Source organism: Doryrhamphus excisus, chromosome 3, assembly GCF_030265055.1.
Source record: "Doryrhamphus excisus isolate RoL2022-K1 chromosome 3, RoL_Dexc_1.0, whole genome shotgun sequence".
NCBI classification, from domain to species: domain Eukaryota; kingdom Metazoa; phylum Chordata; class Actinopteri; order Syngnathiformes; family Syngnathidae; genus Doryrhamphus; species Doryrhamphus excisus.
The window spans coordinates 30801467-30816775 of NC_080468.1; the positions used below are offsets into that span (position 1 = coordinate 30801467).

At 53.1% G+C, this 15309-nt stretch overlaps 11 non-coding genes and 1 pseudogene across 11 annotated transcripts; 6 read left to right on the plus strand and 6 right to left on the minus strand.

Moving 5' to 3' along the window:
• Positions 1-1785: 1785 nt before the first annotated feature.
• LOC131126952 (U2 spliceosomal RNA) lies at positions 1786-1966 on the plus strand (annotated as a pseudogene).
• Positions 1967-3061: 1095 nt separating this feature from the next.
• Positions 3062-3225, minus strand: LOC131126806 (U1 spliceosomal RNA). Its single transcript, XR_009129325.1, has one exon. It is a non-coding gene; the product is annotated as a U1 spliceosomal RNA (small nuclear RNA).
• A 942-nt stretch (positions 3226-4167) lies between these two features.
• Positions 4168-4358, plus strand: LOC131126895 (U2 spliceosomal RNA). Its single transcript, XR_009129410.1, has one exon. It is a non-coding gene; the product is annotated as a U2 spliceosomal RNA (small nuclear RNA).
• A 1095-nt stretch (positions 4359-5453) lies between these two features.
• On the minus strand, positions 5454-5617 carry LOC131126807 (U1 spliceosomal RNA). Its single transcript, XR_009129326.1, has one exon. It is a non-coding gene; the product is annotated as a U1 spliceosomal RNA (small nuclear RNA).
• Positions 5618-6563: 946 nt separating this feature from the next.
• Positions 6564-6754, plus strand: LOC131126896 (U2 spliceosomal RNA). Its single transcript, XR_009129411.1, has one exon. It is a non-coding gene; the product is annotated as a U2 spliceosomal RNA (small nuclear RNA).
• Positions 6755-7848: 1094 nt separating this feature from the next.
• On the minus strand, positions 7849-8012 carry LOC131126808 (U1 spliceosomal RNA). The gene has a single exon (XR_009129327.1). It is a non-coding gene; the product is annotated as a U1 spliceosomal RNA (small nuclear RNA).
• A 942-nt stretch (positions 8013-8954) lies between these two features.
• LOC131126897 (U2 spliceosomal RNA) lies at positions 8955-9145 on the plus strand. Its single transcript, XR_009129412.1, has one exon. It is a non-coding gene; the product is annotated as a U2 spliceosomal RNA (small nuclear RNA).
• A 1095-nt stretch (positions 9146-10240) lies between these two features.
• Positions 10241-10404, minus strand: LOC131126809 (U1 spliceosomal RNA). Its single transcript, XR_009129328.1, has one exon. It is a non-coding gene; the product is annotated as a U1 spliceosomal RNA (small nuclear RNA).
• A 938-nt stretch (positions 10405-11342) lies between these two features.
• Positions 11343-11533, plus strand: LOC131126898 (U2 spliceosomal RNA). Its single transcript, XR_009129413.1, has one exon. It is a non-coding gene; the product is annotated as a U2 spliceosomal RNA (small nuclear RNA).
• A 1095-nt stretch (positions 11534-12628) lies between these two features.
• Positions 12629-12792, minus strand: LOC131126861 (U1 spliceosomal RNA). The gene has a single exon (XR_009129379.1). It is a non-coding gene; the product is annotated as a U1 spliceosomal RNA (small nuclear RNA).
• Positions 12793-13734: 942 nt separating this feature from the next.
• On the plus strand, positions 13735-13925 carry LOC131126944 (U2 spliceosomal RNA). Its single transcript, XR_009129458.1, has one exon. It is a non-coding gene; the product is annotated as a U2 spliceosomal RNA (small nuclear RNA).
• Positions 13926-15019: 1094 nt separating this feature from the next.
• On the minus strand, positions 15020-15183 carry LOC131126810 (U1 spliceosomal RNA). Its single transcript, XR_009129329.1, has one exon. It is a non-coding gene; the product is annotated as a U1 spliceosomal RNA (small nuclear RNA).
• Between the last annotated feature and the right edge of the window lie 126 nt (positions 15184-15309).

The following is a 15309-nucleotide window of genomic DNA, read 5'->3' on the forward strand; positions in this document are numbered from 1 at the left end:
CAAAACAATTCAAATCTCCCGCCAAAACCTGTGATTGGAGGAGAAACAGGTGAGGCGGGACAGAGGGAGGGGCTTACAGAGGCCCCAGAATCCATGACTCAGAGTGGTCTGCTGGCAAGCGAAGGGTGCACTCACCTGGAAGTCAGCCTACCATCACCTGAATCTGAAGAAGAACCCATCCCACCAAGCGGCCAACAAGCAAAAAGACTAGCTTCAGAGCTGTCGGATTCCTCCGTTTTATCAGAGAAGCGGGGAAGGCCTGAGGCTCTCTCTGACAGTTCTTCACTGGAGGAGCCTCGAGTCTTCCCCTCGGGCTCCCCGAATGAATTGTCCTTTTTAAATATTGTTTTGCAGTCAACCCCTCGTGAGAAGCGAACTTTTAATGGCAGACTCCAGGAACGACCGACACCCAGACGCCGGCCGGGAAGGGAGGCTCTTCCCCTCCAACCCTCACCCACTGGAGTGAAGGAGGAGCCTCACTCACAAGAAATATCTTAACCACAGTGTAAATTTTAAAGCAGTTATTTAAATCTTACGCCATTTTATATTTTTTCAATTCAAGAATCATATCTGAAACTGTTTTAGGCGCAAGATACACATCATTGCACATGGAAAATGCTGTGGGCCCATCCAGTACTACCAAGACCAAAGCCTTGGTACGTTACTGGATGGGCTCCTACTTAAGAAAACTAAAACTGATTCCAACAGACCTAACGATACCTGTGGCTTTTAACTTACCACCGGCATATATATTTATAAGGACTTTTTAAAAAAACATTTTAATTTGGAAAGACAAACAGTTGACATTTTAAAAAATCATCGCTCTGTCATTTCTGTTGTGCAGGAGCGGGACCCAGTGAGTCCAGTGCGCGGGCTTGCATTCGGCGAGCCCACATCGGTTTGGCGCAACGTGAACCATCCTGCTCTCCCAGACAGACTTCGGGACCTGTCATGGATGGTGGCCCACGAGATCCTCCCAGTCAGGTCTGTTATGCACTCCCGAGGAATGTCAGCGAACCCAACTTGCCCCCGACCGGGTTGTGGCGCACCGGAGTCGGTGAGGCACCTCCTCTGGGAGTGCAGTGCTGCCGTAGACCTGTGGGCGACAGCCGGCGACCTAAATTTCCCGGACTTGCCAGCAAGGGAGGTCCTAAATGAAAAGCTTGTGCTCTACGGGGTGAGCCACCAGAAGTCAACCTACAAAGACTTCGGAAAGCAGTGGCTCACCCTCGCCGCCATCAAAGACGCCATCTGGACCTCCCGCAACTTGCTGGTAAGGAGGCACAGACAGATCCCCCCCGTGGCTGTGATCCGAATGGCTGCAGCAACCCTGGCAGCTGCAAGCGGCAGGCCAAGGACACAGCCACAAAGAAGAATCGTCTGTGCCCACCCGGAGGTGGCACCCGGAGCTTCACGGAAAAGGTCTCGGCAGCGGCAGCCTGACTCTCCGAGAGAAGAAGGAGGAGACAGAGAAGACGGATAAGGATCTGAGGGTACCCTGACAGTGTCCTGGAGATTAGCTGTCTGGGAGAGTGGGATGTAGAGACCATTGATAAGGACTCACTGCGCTCCTGTACAACAGAAGACATTGAAGCTTCTTTTTTATGATATTTTAAAATGTTTTGTACAAATTTTACACATTTTATTGCCCACAGCACTAGTTTTTAACGAAAACAAAAAGTTAATTGAACACTTTTATATTAAATGTGGTGTGTATTTTACATTTTTTTAAAGGGCAGTTTTCAAAAATAATGAAATGTGGTGAAATTTTGTATTAGTGACAATAAACAGTTTCAAAAAAAAAAAAAAAAAATCTGTTCTTATCAGTTTAATATCTGATACGTCCCCCAACAGGGGACTAAATATTAAATTGCTTTTTGGAACAGGGAGCTGCGATTGGGGCTTGCGCCATCCGCTCCACGCATCGACCTGGTATTGCAGCGCTTCCAGGAACGGTGCACTTCTCCTTCTTGTGTAAACAGCAACAGCAGACTCTGGCAGGGTGCATCTTGTGGATGATGCTGAAAGAAATGCACTGAACGTGCTCACGTTTGGTGCCCCCTGAGCAGTAATTCTGCAGAGGAAATGGCTCGTGGTAGCGGGGCACTGTGTCTGCGCACTCCGTGGACCCCGTTTCCCTCGCAGCAGCCGGTCTCCAGAGGGTGTCAGCCACTTTTTGTCAGCCTTGCCTCCTGCAGTCTCCCACCGGCTCCTGATGCTCAGGTTTCGTGCGCGCTTCCCGGGGCCCTGTGAGTGTCGCATTGATCAACTGCTGGATGGAATCTGACACGATGATCTTGTCTGGTGGAGGCCTTCCAAGTTTCCTCCACAAACCAGTGGCATAAGGGGCTTTTCCGTCTTCCGTTTGGCTTCTCAGGGTCGGGTTTGGTGGCCCTTTGTGTGTTGGCTATGACAAAAAAAGGAAAAAAAAACAAAAACAAAAACCACGTGGGATAGCCACAGGCGGTCAGAGCCTGTAAATTGTGCGTCTGCCACCCTCGGTGAGTGAGTGACCCGGTATTTTCGGCTCTCTTGTTTGCGCTTCTGACAGCTTCTGGCTCGGGTTCCAGTGGGCGAAGGGACTCAAAGTGCAGGAGCTGGCCTGTGCGGGTAGGTTTACCATGAACCACAATGTTGTGGCTTCCATCTTGGGTGTCGCTGCTTGCCTTCCTTGGACATAAAGATCCGAAGCAGTTGCCTCTGCGGCTGGGAAGGCCGCTGAGAGCGACATCAGCAATTTGAGCCGCTTCCGCTTGAGTTGGACGGTTGTTTCTGACGGCCACCTGGTCCACTGTGGCCAGTGGTTCCGGTGTGCTGGTAAAGTGGAGGCGCTTGGCCGACGCCCCTTTCTCTGCCTGGTTGCCGTTTTTCATTGAGGTTTCCTGACTGAGAGCAGATCGGCCTCTCGGCTGGTTGGTTGGTTGTCTCCCGCGGACGGGCAGACCTTTCCAGCAAGCGTTGGTGGTGCTGGCCTGGTCGTTTCTTGCTCGAGTCCGGCTGCACTCGCAAGCCAAGGAGCTCGGCACGGCGCTGCACCTGCCTCTTGTTTTAAACACGGGATCAGGGGAGAGCGCGAACGCAGTCCCCCACTATCACAAATTATGCAGTCGAGATTCCCACATTTGGGGAATTCGCAGAGGTCAGCTCAGCCCATGTGCAATGGCTGAGCCTCGCCCTGGGTGAACCACCTTCTTGATCATGGTATCTCCCCTGCCAGGTAAGTATGAATTGGAGCGGTCTCGCCCGGAGGAGTCTCTCGCACATGCCACATGCTAAGTGGTGGTCTCATCAGGTCGCCCGCAACAAGCCCAGCCACTGGACCTGTGTCCAAATTCAGAGAACGTACTCTGGTTGTCTCAAGGAGTCGGTCTGTGTGGCTCTCGTGTGACTTCATTCTGAGCAAAGGCAGCGGCAGCAAGTGGCTTAGTGCAGTTGCTGCAGACGTTCAATGGGGAGACTGGAGTACTGACTCCACGTGCCTAGTCACACCATGTAACATGAGAGGCCAATATGTTTAACCCTGACGCGTGTAGACATGCGAGGTCGTCATGAGTCAGTGGGTTGTCAGGTTCAAACTCCTGTGACACTTGTAAAAAAAAACACTCAAATGCAGGAATACAGAAGAGACAGACAACAATATTCAAAGTTACTCGCAGCGAGGACAGTGAAACCACATACCCAGTGGCATGCCGCTCCACTGTGAATATGCAGTTCACGCCCCTCTCGTTTTATTCTCTTTCAGGGGTCCCCTACGGCATGGTCGTGCAAAACTGGGGGGAGGCAGTTGTGCAAGCTGTGTCTGTTTGTCTATGTGTGTGTGTGTGTGTGTGTGTGTGTGTGTGTGTGTGAGAGAGTAATTACTTTCATTGTTTTACGAGTTCTTTTCTTGACACATTCTTGCAGGATTAACGTGAACATCTGCAGGGTCGCTGTTGGCGCTTCCAGGCACCTCCAGGACCCGGGGCTCGCTGGGGGTCTCCGATCAGGGTCACGGGCACATTTCTTCTTCAGCACATTCAAACACTTTCTATTGTCTAAGCGAATGGATATAAGGGTGATAACTGACGCTATGTTTGTTCCGTCTACATTTTATTCGAACATGCGTGCAACCGGTCCTTTAGCTTGTCATGCCGGAAGTGCCCTCCTCCCCTACGAGCGCCCATCGGCATCGCTTCTCGGCCTTTTGGCTAAGATCAAGTGTAGTATCTGTTCTTATCAGTTTAATATCTGATACGTCCCCCAACAGGGGACTAAATATTAAATTGCTTTTTGGAACAGGGAGCTGCGATTGGGGCTTGCGCCATCCGCTCCACGCATCGACCTGGTATTGCAGCGCTTCCAGGAACGGTGCACTTCTCCTTCTTGTGTAAACAGCAACAGCAGACTCTGGCAGGGTGCATCTTGTGGATGATGCTGAAAGAAATGCACTGAACGTGCTCACGTTTGGTGCCCCCTGAGCAGTAATTCTGCAGAGGAAATGGCTCGTGGTAGCGGGGCACTGTGTCTGCGCACTCCGTGGACCCCGTTTCCCTCGCAGCAGCCGGTCTCCAGAGGGTGTCAGCCACTTTTTGTCAGCCTTGCCTCCTGCAGTCTCCCACCGGCTCCTGATGCTCAGGTTTCGTGCGCGCTTCCCGGGGCCCTGTGAGTGTCGCATTGATCAACTGCTGGATGGAATCTGACACGATGATCTTGTCTGGTGGAGGCCTTCCAAGTTTCCTCCACAAACCAGTGGCATAAGGGGCTTTTCCGTCTTCCGTTTGGCTTCTCAGGGTCGGGTTTGGTGGCCCTTTGTGTGTTGGCTATGACAAAAAAAGGAAAAAAAAACAAAAACAAAAACCACGTGGGATAGCCACAGGCGGTCAGAGCCTGTAAATTGTGCGTCTGCCACCCTCGGTGAGTGAGTGACCCGGTATTTTCGGCTCTCTTGTTTGCGCTTCTGACAGCTTCTGGCTCGGGTTCCAGTGGGCGAAGGGACTCAAAGTGCAGGAGCTGGCCTGTGCGGGTAGGTTTACCATGAACCACAATGTTGTGGCTTCCATCTTGGGTGTCGCTGCTTGCCTTCCTTGGACATAAAGATCCGAAGCAGTTGCCTCTGCGGCTGGGAAGGCCGCTGAGAGCGACATCAGCAATTTGAGCCGCTTCCGCTTGAGTTGGACGGTTGTTTCTGACGGCCACCTGGTCCACTGTGGCCAGTGGTTCCGGTGTGCTGGTAAAGTGGAGGCGCTTGGCCGACGCCCCTTTCTCTGCCTGGTTGCCGTTTTTCATTGAGGTTTCCTGACTGAGAGCAGATCGGCCTCTCGGCTGGTTGGTTGGTTGTCTCCCGCGGACGGGCAGACCTTTCCAGCAAGCGTTGGTGGTGCTGGCCTGGTCGTTTCTTGCTCGAGTCCGGCTGCACTCGCAAGCCAAGGAGCTCGGCACGGCGCTGCACCTGCCTCTTGTTTTAAACACGGGATCAGGGGAGAGCGCGAACGCAGTCCCCCACTATCACAAATTATGCAGTCGAGATTCCCACATTTGGGGAATTCGCAGAGGTCAGCTCAGCCCATGTGCAATGGCTGAGCCTCGCCCTGGGTGAACCACCTTCTTGATCATGGTATCTCCCCTGCCAGGTAAGTATGAATTGGAGCGGTCTCGCCCGGAGGAGTCTCTCGCACATGCCACATGCTAAGTGGTGGTCTCATCAGGTCGCCCGCAACAAGCCCAGCCACTGGACCTGTGTCCAAATTCAGAGAACGTACTCTGGTTGTCTCAAGGAGTCGGTCTGTGTGGCTCTCGTGTGACTTCATTCTGAGCAAAGGCAGCGGCAGCAAGTGGCTTAGTGCAGTTGCTGCAGACGTTCAATGGGGAGACTGGAGTACTGACTCCACGTGCCTAGTCACACCATGTAACATGAGAGGCCAATATGTTTAACCCTGACGCGTGTAGACATGCGAGGTCGTCATGAGTCAGTGGGTTGTCAGGTTCAAACTCCTGTGACACTTGTAAAAAAAAACACTCAAATGCAGGAATACAGAAGAGACAGACAACAATATTCAAAGTTACTCGCAGCGAGGACAGTGAAACCACATACCCAGTGGCATGCCGCTCCACTGTGAATATGCAGTTCACGCCCCTCTCGTTTTATTCTCTTTCAGGGGTCCCCTACGGCATGGTCGTGCAAAACTGGGGGGAGGCAGTTGTGCAAGCTGTGTCTGTTTGTCTATGTGTGTGTGTGTGTGTGTGTGTGTGTGTGTGTGTGTGTGTGAGAGAGTAATTACTTTCATTGTTTTACGAGTTCTTTTCTTGACACATTCTTGCAGGATTAACGTGAACATCTGCAGGGTCGCTGTTGGCGCTTCCAGGCACCTCCAGGACCCGGGGCTCGCTGGGGGTCTCCGATCAGGGTCACGGGCACATTTCTTCTTCAGCACATTCAAACACTTTCTATTGTCTAAGCGAATGGATATAAGGGTGATAACTGACGCTATGTTTGTTCCGTCTACATTTTATTCGAACATGCGTGCAACCGGTCCTTTAGCTTGTCATGCCGGAAGTGCCCTCCTCCCCTACGAGCGCCCATCGGCATCGCTTCTCGGCCTTTTGGCTAAGATCAAGTGTAGTATCTGTTCTTATCAGTTTAATATCTGATACGTCCCCCAACAGGGGACTAAATATTAAATTGCTTTTTGGAACAGGGAGCTGCGATTGGGGCTTGCGCCATCCGCTCCACGCATCGACCTGGTATTGCAGCGCTTCCAGGAACGGTGCACTTCTCCTTCTTGTGTAAACAGCAACAGCAGACTCTGGCAGGGTGCATCTTGTGGATGATGCTGAAAGAAATGCACTGAACGTGCTCACGTTTGGTGCCCCCTGAGCAGTAATTCTGCAGAGGAAATGGCTCGTGGTAGCGGGGCACTGTGTCTGCGCACTCCGTGGACCCCGTTTCCCTCGCAGCAGCCGGTCTCCAGAGGGTGTCAGCCACTTTTTGTCAGCCTTGCCTCCTGCAGTCTCCCACCGGCTCCTGATGCTCAGGTTTCGTGCGCGCTTCCCGGGGCCCTGTGAGTGTCGCATTGATCAACTGCTGGATGGAATCTGACACGATGATCTTGTCTGGTGGAGGCCTTCCAAGTTTCCTCCACAAACCAGTGGCATAAGGGGCTTTTCCGTCTTCCGTTTGGCTTCTCAGGGTCGGGTTTGGTGGCCCTTTGTGTGTTGGCTATGACAAAAAGAGGAAAAAAAACAAAAACAAAAACCACGTGGGATAGCCACAGGCGGTCAGAGCCTGTAAATTGTGCGTCTGCCACCCTCGGTGAGTGAGTGACCCGGTATTTTCTGCTCTCTTGTTTGCGCTTCTGACAGCTTCTGGCTCGGGTTCCAGTGGGCGAAGGGACTCAAAGTGCAGGAGCTGGCCTGTGCGGGTAGGTTTACCATGAACCACAATGTTGTGGCTTCCATCTTGGGTGTCGCTGCTTGCCTTCCTTGGACATAAAGATCCGAAGCAGTTGCCTCTGCGGCTGGGATGGCCGCTGAGAGCGACATCAGCAATTTGAGCCGCTTCCGCTTGAGTTGGACGGTTGTTTCTGACGGCCACCTGGTCCACTGTGGCCAGTGGTTCCGGTGTGCTGGTAAAGTGGAGGCGCTTGGCCGACGCCCCTTTCTCTGCCTGGTTGCCGTTTTTCATTGAGGTTTCCTGACTGAGAGCAGATCGGCCTCTCGGCTGGTTGGTTGGTTGTCTCCCGCGGACGGGCAGACCTTTCCAGCAAGCGTTGGTAGTGCTGGCCTGGTCGTTTCTTGCTCGAGTCCGGCTGTACTCGCAAGCCAAGGAGCTCGGCACGGCGCTGCACCTGCCTCTTGTTTTAAACACGGGATCAGGGGAGAGCGCGAACGCAGTCCCCCACTATCACAAATTATGCAGTCGAGATTCCCACATTTGGGGAATTCGCAGAGGTCAGCTCAGCCCATGTGCAATGGCTGAGCCTCGCCCTGGGTGAACCACCTTCTTGATCATGGTATCTCCCCTGCCAGGTAAGTATGAATTGGAGCGGTCTCGCCCGGAGGAGTCTCTCGCACATGCCACATGCTAAGTGGTGGTCTCATCAGGTCGCCCGCAACAAGCCCAGCCACTGGACCTGTGTCCAAATTCAGAGAACGTACTCTGGTTGTCTCAAGGAGTCGGTCTGTGTGGCTCTCGTGTGACTTCATTCTGAGCAAAGGCAGCGGCAGCAAGTGGCTTAGTGCAGTTGCTGCAGACGTTCAATGGGGAGACTGGAGTACTGACTCCACGTGCCTAGTCACACCATGTAACATGAGAGGCCAATATGTTTAACCCTGACGCGTGTAGACATGCGAGGTCGTCATGAGTCAGTGGGTTGTCAGGTTCAAACTCCTGTGACACTTGTAAAAAAAAACACTCAAATGCAGGAATACAGAAGAGACAGACAACAATATTCAAAGTTACTCGCAGCGAGGACAGTGAAACCACATACCCAGTGGCATGCCGCTCCACTGTGAATATGCAGTTCACGCCCCTCTCGTTTTATTCTCTTTCAGGGGTCCCCTACGGCATGGTCGTGCAAAACTGGGGGGAGGCAGTTGTGCAAGCTGTGTCTGTTTGTCTATGTGTGTGTGTGTGTGTGTGTGTGTGTGTGTGTGTGTGAGAGAGTAATTACTTTCATTGTTTTACGAGTTCTTTTCTTGACACATTCTTGCAGGATTAACGTGAACATCTGCAGGGTCGCTGTTGGCGCTTCCAGGCACCTCCAGGACCCGGGGCTCGCTGGGGGTCTCCGATCAGGGTCACGGGCACATTTCTTCTTCAGCACATTCAAACACTTTCTATTGTCTAAGCGAATGGATATAAGGGTGATAACTGACGCTATGTTTGTTCCGTCTACATTTTATTCGAACATGCGTGCAACCGGTCCTTTAGCTTGTCATGCCGGAAGTGCCCTCCTCCCCTACGAGCGCCCATCGGCATCGCTTCTCGGCCTTTTGGCTAAGATCAAGTGTAGTATCTGTTCTTATCAGTTTAATATCTGATACGTCCCCCAACAGGGGACTAAATATTAAATTGCTTTTTGGAACAGGGAGCTGCGATTGGGGCTTGCGCCATCCGCTCCACGCATCGACCTGGTATTGCAGCGCTTCCAGGAACGGTGCACTTCTCCTTCTTGTGTAAACAGCAACAGCAGACTCTGGCAGGGTGCATCTTGTGGATGATGCTGAAAGAAATGCACTGAACGTGCTCACGTTTGGTGCCCCCTGAGCAGTAATTCTGCAGAGGAAATGGCTCGTGGTAGCGGGGCACTGTGTCTGCGCACTCCGTGGACCCCGTTTCCCTCGCAGCAGCCGGTCTCCAGAGGGTGTCAGCCACTTTTTGTCAGCCTTGCCTCCTGCAGTCTCCCACCGGCTCCTGATGCTCAGGTTTCGTGCGCGCTTCCCGGGGCCCTGTGAGTGTCGCATTGATCAACTGCTGGATGGAATCTGACACGATGATCTTGTCTGGTGGAGGCCTTCCAAGTTTCCTCCACAAACCAGTGGCATAAGGGGCTTTTCCGTCTTCCGTTTGGCTTCTCAGGGTCGGGTTTGGTGGCCCTTTGTGTGTTGGCTATGACAAAAAAAGGAAAAAAAAACAAAAACAAAAACCACGTGGGATAGCCACAGGCGGTCAGAGCCTGTAAATTGTGCGTCTGCCACCCTCGGTGAGTGAGTGACCCGGTATTTTCGGCTCTCTTGTTTGCGCTTCTGACAGCTTCTGGCTCGGGTTCCAGTGGGCGAAGGGACTCAAAGTGCAGGAGCTGGCCTGTGCGGGTAGGTTTACCATGAACCACAATGTTGTGGCTTCCATCTTGGGTGTCGCTGCTTGCCTTCCTTGGACATAAAGATCCGAAGCAGTTGCCTCTGCGGCTGGGAAGGCCGCTGAGAGCGACATCAGCAATTTGAGCCGCTTCCGCTTGAGTTGGACGGTTGTTTCTGACGGCCACCTGGTCCACTGTGGCCAGTGGTTCCGGTGTGCTGGTAAAGTGGAGGCGCTTGGCCGACGCCCCTTTCTCTGCCTGGTTGCCGTTTTTCATTGAGGTTTCCTGACTGAGAGCAGATCGGCCTCTCGGCTGGTTGGTTGGTTGTCTCCCGCGGACGGGCAGACCTTTCCAGCAAGCGTTGGTGGTGCTGGCCTGGTCGTTTCTTGCTCGAGTCCGGCTGCACTCGCAAGCCAAGGAGCTCGGCACGGCGCTGCACCTGCCTCTTGTTTTAAACACGGGATCAGGGGAGAGCGCGAACGCAGTCCCCCACTATCACAAATTATGCAGTCGAGATTCCCACATTTGGGGAATTCGCAGAGGTCAGCTCAGCCCATGTGCAATGGCTGAGCCTCGCCCTGGGTGAACCACCTTCTTGATCATGGTATCTCCCCTGCCAGGTAAGTATGAATTGGAGCGGTCTCGCCCGGAGGAGTCTCTCGCACATGCCACATGCTAAGTGGTGGTCTCATCAGGTCGCCCGCAACAAGCCCAGCCACTGGACCTGTGTCCAAATTCAGAGAACGTACTCTGGTTGTCTCAAGGAGTCGGTCTGTGTGGCTCTCGTGTGACTTCATTCTGAGCAAAGGCAGCGGCAGCAAGTGGCTTAGTGCAGTTGCTGCAGACGTTCAATGGGGAGACTGGAGTACTGACTCCACGTGCCTAGTCACACCATGTAACATGAGAGGCCAATATGTTTAACCCTGACGCGTGTAGACATGCGAGGTCGTCATGAGTCAGTGGGTTGTCAGGTTCAAACTCCTGTGACACTTGTAAAAAAAAACACTCAAATGCAGGAATACAGAAGAGACAGACAACAATATTCAAAGTTACTCGCAGCGAGGACAGTGAAACCACATACCCAGTGGCATGCCGCTCCACTGTGAATATGCAGTTCACGCCCCTCTCGTTTTATTCTCTTTCAGGGGTCCCCTACGGCATGGTCGTGCAAAACTGGGGGGAGGCAGTTGTGCAAGCTGTGTCTGTTTGTCTATGTGTGTGTGTGTGTGTGTGTGTGTGTGTGTGTGAGAGAGTAATTACTTTCATTGTTTTGCGAGTTCTTTTCTTGACACATTCTTGCAGGATTAACGTGAACATCTGCAGGGTCGCTGTTGGCGCTTCCAGGCACCTCCAGGACCCGGGGCTCGCTGGGGGTCTCCGATCAGGGTCACGGGCACATTTCTTCTTCAGCACATTCAAACACTTTCTATTGTCTAAGCGAATGGATATAAGGGTGATAACTGACGCTATGTTTGTTCCGTCTACATTTTATTCGAACATGCGTGCAACCGGTCCTTTAGCTTGTCATGCCGGAAGTGCCCTCCTCCCCTACGAGCGCCCATCGGCATCGCTTCTCGGCCTTTTGGCTAAGATCAAGTGTAGTATCTGTTCTTATCAGTTTAATATCTGATACGTCCCCCAACAGGGGACTAAATATTAAATTGCTTTTTGGAACAGGGAGCTGCGATTGGGGCTTGCGCCATCCGCTCCACGCATCGACCTGGTATTGCAGCGCTTCCAGGAACGGTGCACTTCTCCTTCTTGTGTAAACAGCAACAGCAGACTCTGGCAGGGTGCATCTTGTGGATGATGCTGAAAGAAATGCACTGAACGTGCTCACGTTTGGTGCCCCCTGAGCAGTAATTCTGCAGAGGAAATGGCTCGTGGTAGCGGGGCACTGTGTCTGCGCACTCCGTGGACCCCGTTTCCCTCGCAGCAGCCGGTCTCCAGAGGGTGTCAGCCACTTTTTGTCAGCCTTGCCTCCTGCAGTCTCCCACCGGCTCCTGATGCTCAGGTTTCGTGCGCGCTTCCCGGGGCCCTGTGAGTGTCGCATTGATCAACTGCTGGATGGAATCTGACACGATGATCTTGTCTGGTGGAGGCCTTCCAAGTTTCCTCCACAAACCAGTGGCATAAGGGGCTTTTCCGTCTTCCGTTTGGCTTCTCAGGGTCGGGTTTGGTGGCCCTTTGTGTGTTGGCTATGACAAAAAAAGGAAAAAAAAACAAAAACAAAAACCACGTGGGATAGCCACAGGCGGTCAGAGCCTGTAAATTGTGCGTCTGCCACCCTCGGTGAGTGAGTGACCCGGTATTTTCGGCTCTCTTGTTTGCGCTTCTGACAGCTTCTGGCTCGGGTTCCAGTGGGCGAAGGGACTCAAAGTGCAGGAGCTGGCCTGTGCGGGTAGGTTTACCATGAACCACAATGTTGTGGCTTCCATCTTGGGTGTCGCTGCTTGCCTTCCTTGGACATAAAGATCCGAAGCAGTTGCCTCTGCGGCTGGGAAGGCCGCTGAGAGCGACATCAGCAATTTGAGCCGCTTCCGCTTGAGTTGGACGGTTGTTTCTGACGGCCACCTGGTCCACTGTGGCCAGTGGTTCCGGTGTGCTGGTAAAGTGGAGGCGCTTGGCCGACGCCCCTTTCTCTGCCTGGTTGCCGTTTTTCATTGAGGTTTCCTGACTGAGAGCAGATCGGCCTCTCGGCTGGTTGGTTGGTTGTCTCCCGCGGACGGGCAGACCTTTCCAGCAAGCGTTGGTGGTGCTGGCCTGGTCGTTTCTTGCTCGAGTCCGGCTGCACTCGCAAGCCAAGGAGCTCGGCACGGCGCTGCACCTGCCTCTTGTTTTAAACACGGGATCAGGGGAGAGCGCGAACGCAGTCCCCCACTATCACAAATTATGCAGTCGAGATTCCCACATTTGGGGAATTGGCAGAGGTCAGCTCAGCCCATGTGCAATGGCTGAGCCTCGCCCTGGGTGAACCACCTTCTTGATCATGGTATCTCCCCTGCCAGGTAAGTATGAATTGGAGCGGTCTCGCCCGGAGGAGTCTCTCGCACATGCCACATGCTAAGTGGTGGTCTCATCAGGTCGCCCGCAACAAGCCCAGCCACTGGACCTGTGTCCAAATTCAGAGAACGTACTCTGGTTGTCTCAAGGAGTCGGTCTGTGTGGCTCTCGTGTGACTTCATTCTGAGCAAAGGCAGCGGCAGCAAGTGGCTTAGTGCAGTTGCTGCAGACGTTCAATGGGGAGACTGGAGTACTGACTCCACGTGCCTAGTCACACCATGTAACATGAGAGGCCAATATGTTTAACCCTGACGCGTGTAGACATGCGAGGTCGTCATGAGTCAGTGGGTTGTCAGGTTCAAACTCCTGTGACACTTGTAAAAAAAAACACTCAAATGCAGGAATACAGAAGAGACAGACAACAATATTCAAAGTTACTCGCAGCGAGGACAGTGAAACCACATACCCAGTGGCATGCCGCTCCACTGTGAATATGCAGTTCACGCCCCTCTCGTTTTATTCTCTTTCAGGGGTCCCCTACGGCATGGTCGTGCAAAACTGGGGGGAGGCAGTTGTGCAAGCTGTGTCTGTTTGTCTATGTGTGTGTGTGTGTGTGTGTGTGTGTGTGTGTGTGTGAGAGAGTAATTACTTTCATTGTTTTACGAGTTCTTTTCTTGACACATTCTTGCAGGATTAACGTGAACATCTGCAGGGTCGCTGTTGGCGCTTCCAGGCACCTCCAGGACCCGGGGCTCGCTGGGGGTCTCCGATCAGGGTCACGGGCACATTTCTTCTTCAGCACATTCAAACACTTTCTATTGTCTAAGCGAATGGATATAAGGGTGATAACTGACGCTATGTTTGTTCCGTCTACATTTTATTCGAACATGCGTGCAACCGGTCCTTTAGCTTGTCATGCCGGAAGTGCCCTCCTCCCCTACGAGCGCCCATCGGCATCGCTTCTCGGCCTTTTGGCTAAGATCAAGTGTAGTATCTGTTCTTATCAGTTTAATATCTGATACGTCCCCCAACAGGGGACTAAATATTAAATTGCTTTTTGGAACAGGGAGCTGCGATTGGGCCTTGCGCCATCCGCTCCACGCATCGACCTGGTATTGCAGCGCTTCCAGGAACGGTGCACTTCTCCTTCTTGTGTAAACAGCAACAGCAGACTCTGGCAGGGTGCATCTTGTGGATGATGCTGAAAGAAATGCACTGAACGTGCTCACGTTTGGTGCCCCCTGAGCAGTAATTCTGCAGAGGAAATGGCTCGTGGTAGCGGGGCACTGTGTCTGCGCACTCCGTGGACCCCGTTTCCCTCGCAGCAGCCGGTCTCCAGAGGGTGTCAGCCACTTTTTGTCAGCCTTGCCTCCTGCAGTCTCCCACCGGCTCCTGATGCTCAGGTTTCGTGCGCGCTTCCCGGGGCCCTGTGAGTGTCGCATTGATCAACCGCTGGATGGAATCTGACACGATGATCTTGTCTGGTGGAGGCCTTCCAAGTTTCCTCCACAAACCAGTGGCATAAGGGGCTTTTCCGTCTTCCGTTTGGCTTCTCAGGGTCGGGTTTGGTGGCCCTTTGTGTGTTGGCTATGACAAAAAGAGGAAAAAAAACAAAAACAAAAACCACGTGGGATAGCCACAGGCGGTCAGAGCCTGTAAATTGTGCGTCTGCCACCCTCGGTGAGTGAGTGACCCGGTATTTTCTGCTCTCTTGTTTGCGCTTCTGACAGCTTCTGGCTCGGGTTCCAGTGGGCGAAGGGACTCAAAGTGCAGGAGCTGGCCTGTGCGGGTAGGTTTACCATGAACCACAATGTTGTGGCTTCCATCTTGGGTGTCGCTGCTTGCCTTCCTTGGACATAAAGATCCGAAGCAGTTGCCTCTGCGGCTGGGATGGCCGCTGAGAGCGACATCAGCAATTTGAGCCGCTTCCGCTTGAGTTGGACGGTTGTTTCTGACGGCCACCTGGTCCACTGTGGCCAGTGGTTCCGGTGTGCTGGTAAAGTGGAGGCGCTTGGCCGACGCCCCTTTCTCTGCCTGGTTGCCGTTTTTCATTGAGGTTTCCTGACTGAGAGCAGATCGGCCTCTCGGCTGGTTGGTTGGTTGTCTCCCGCGGACGGGCAGACCTTTCCAGCAAGCGTTGGTAGTGCTGGCCTGGTCGTTTCTTGCTCGAGTCCGGCTGCACTCGCAAGCCAAGGAGCTCGGCACGGCGCTGCACCTGCCTCTTGTTTTAAACACGGGATCAGGGGAGAGCGCGAACGCAGTCCCCCACTATCACAAATTATGCAGTCGAGATTCCCACATTTGGGGAATTCGCAGAGGTCAGCTCAGCCCATGTGCAATGGCTGAGCCTCGCCCTGGGTGAACCACCTTCTTGATCATGGTATCTCCCCTGCCAGGTAAGTATGAATTGGAGCGGTCTCGCCCGGAGGAGTCTCTCGCACATGCCACATGCTAAGTGGTGGTCTCATCAGGTCGCCCGCAACAAGCCCAGCCACTGGACCTGTGTCCAAATTCAGAGAACGTACTCTGG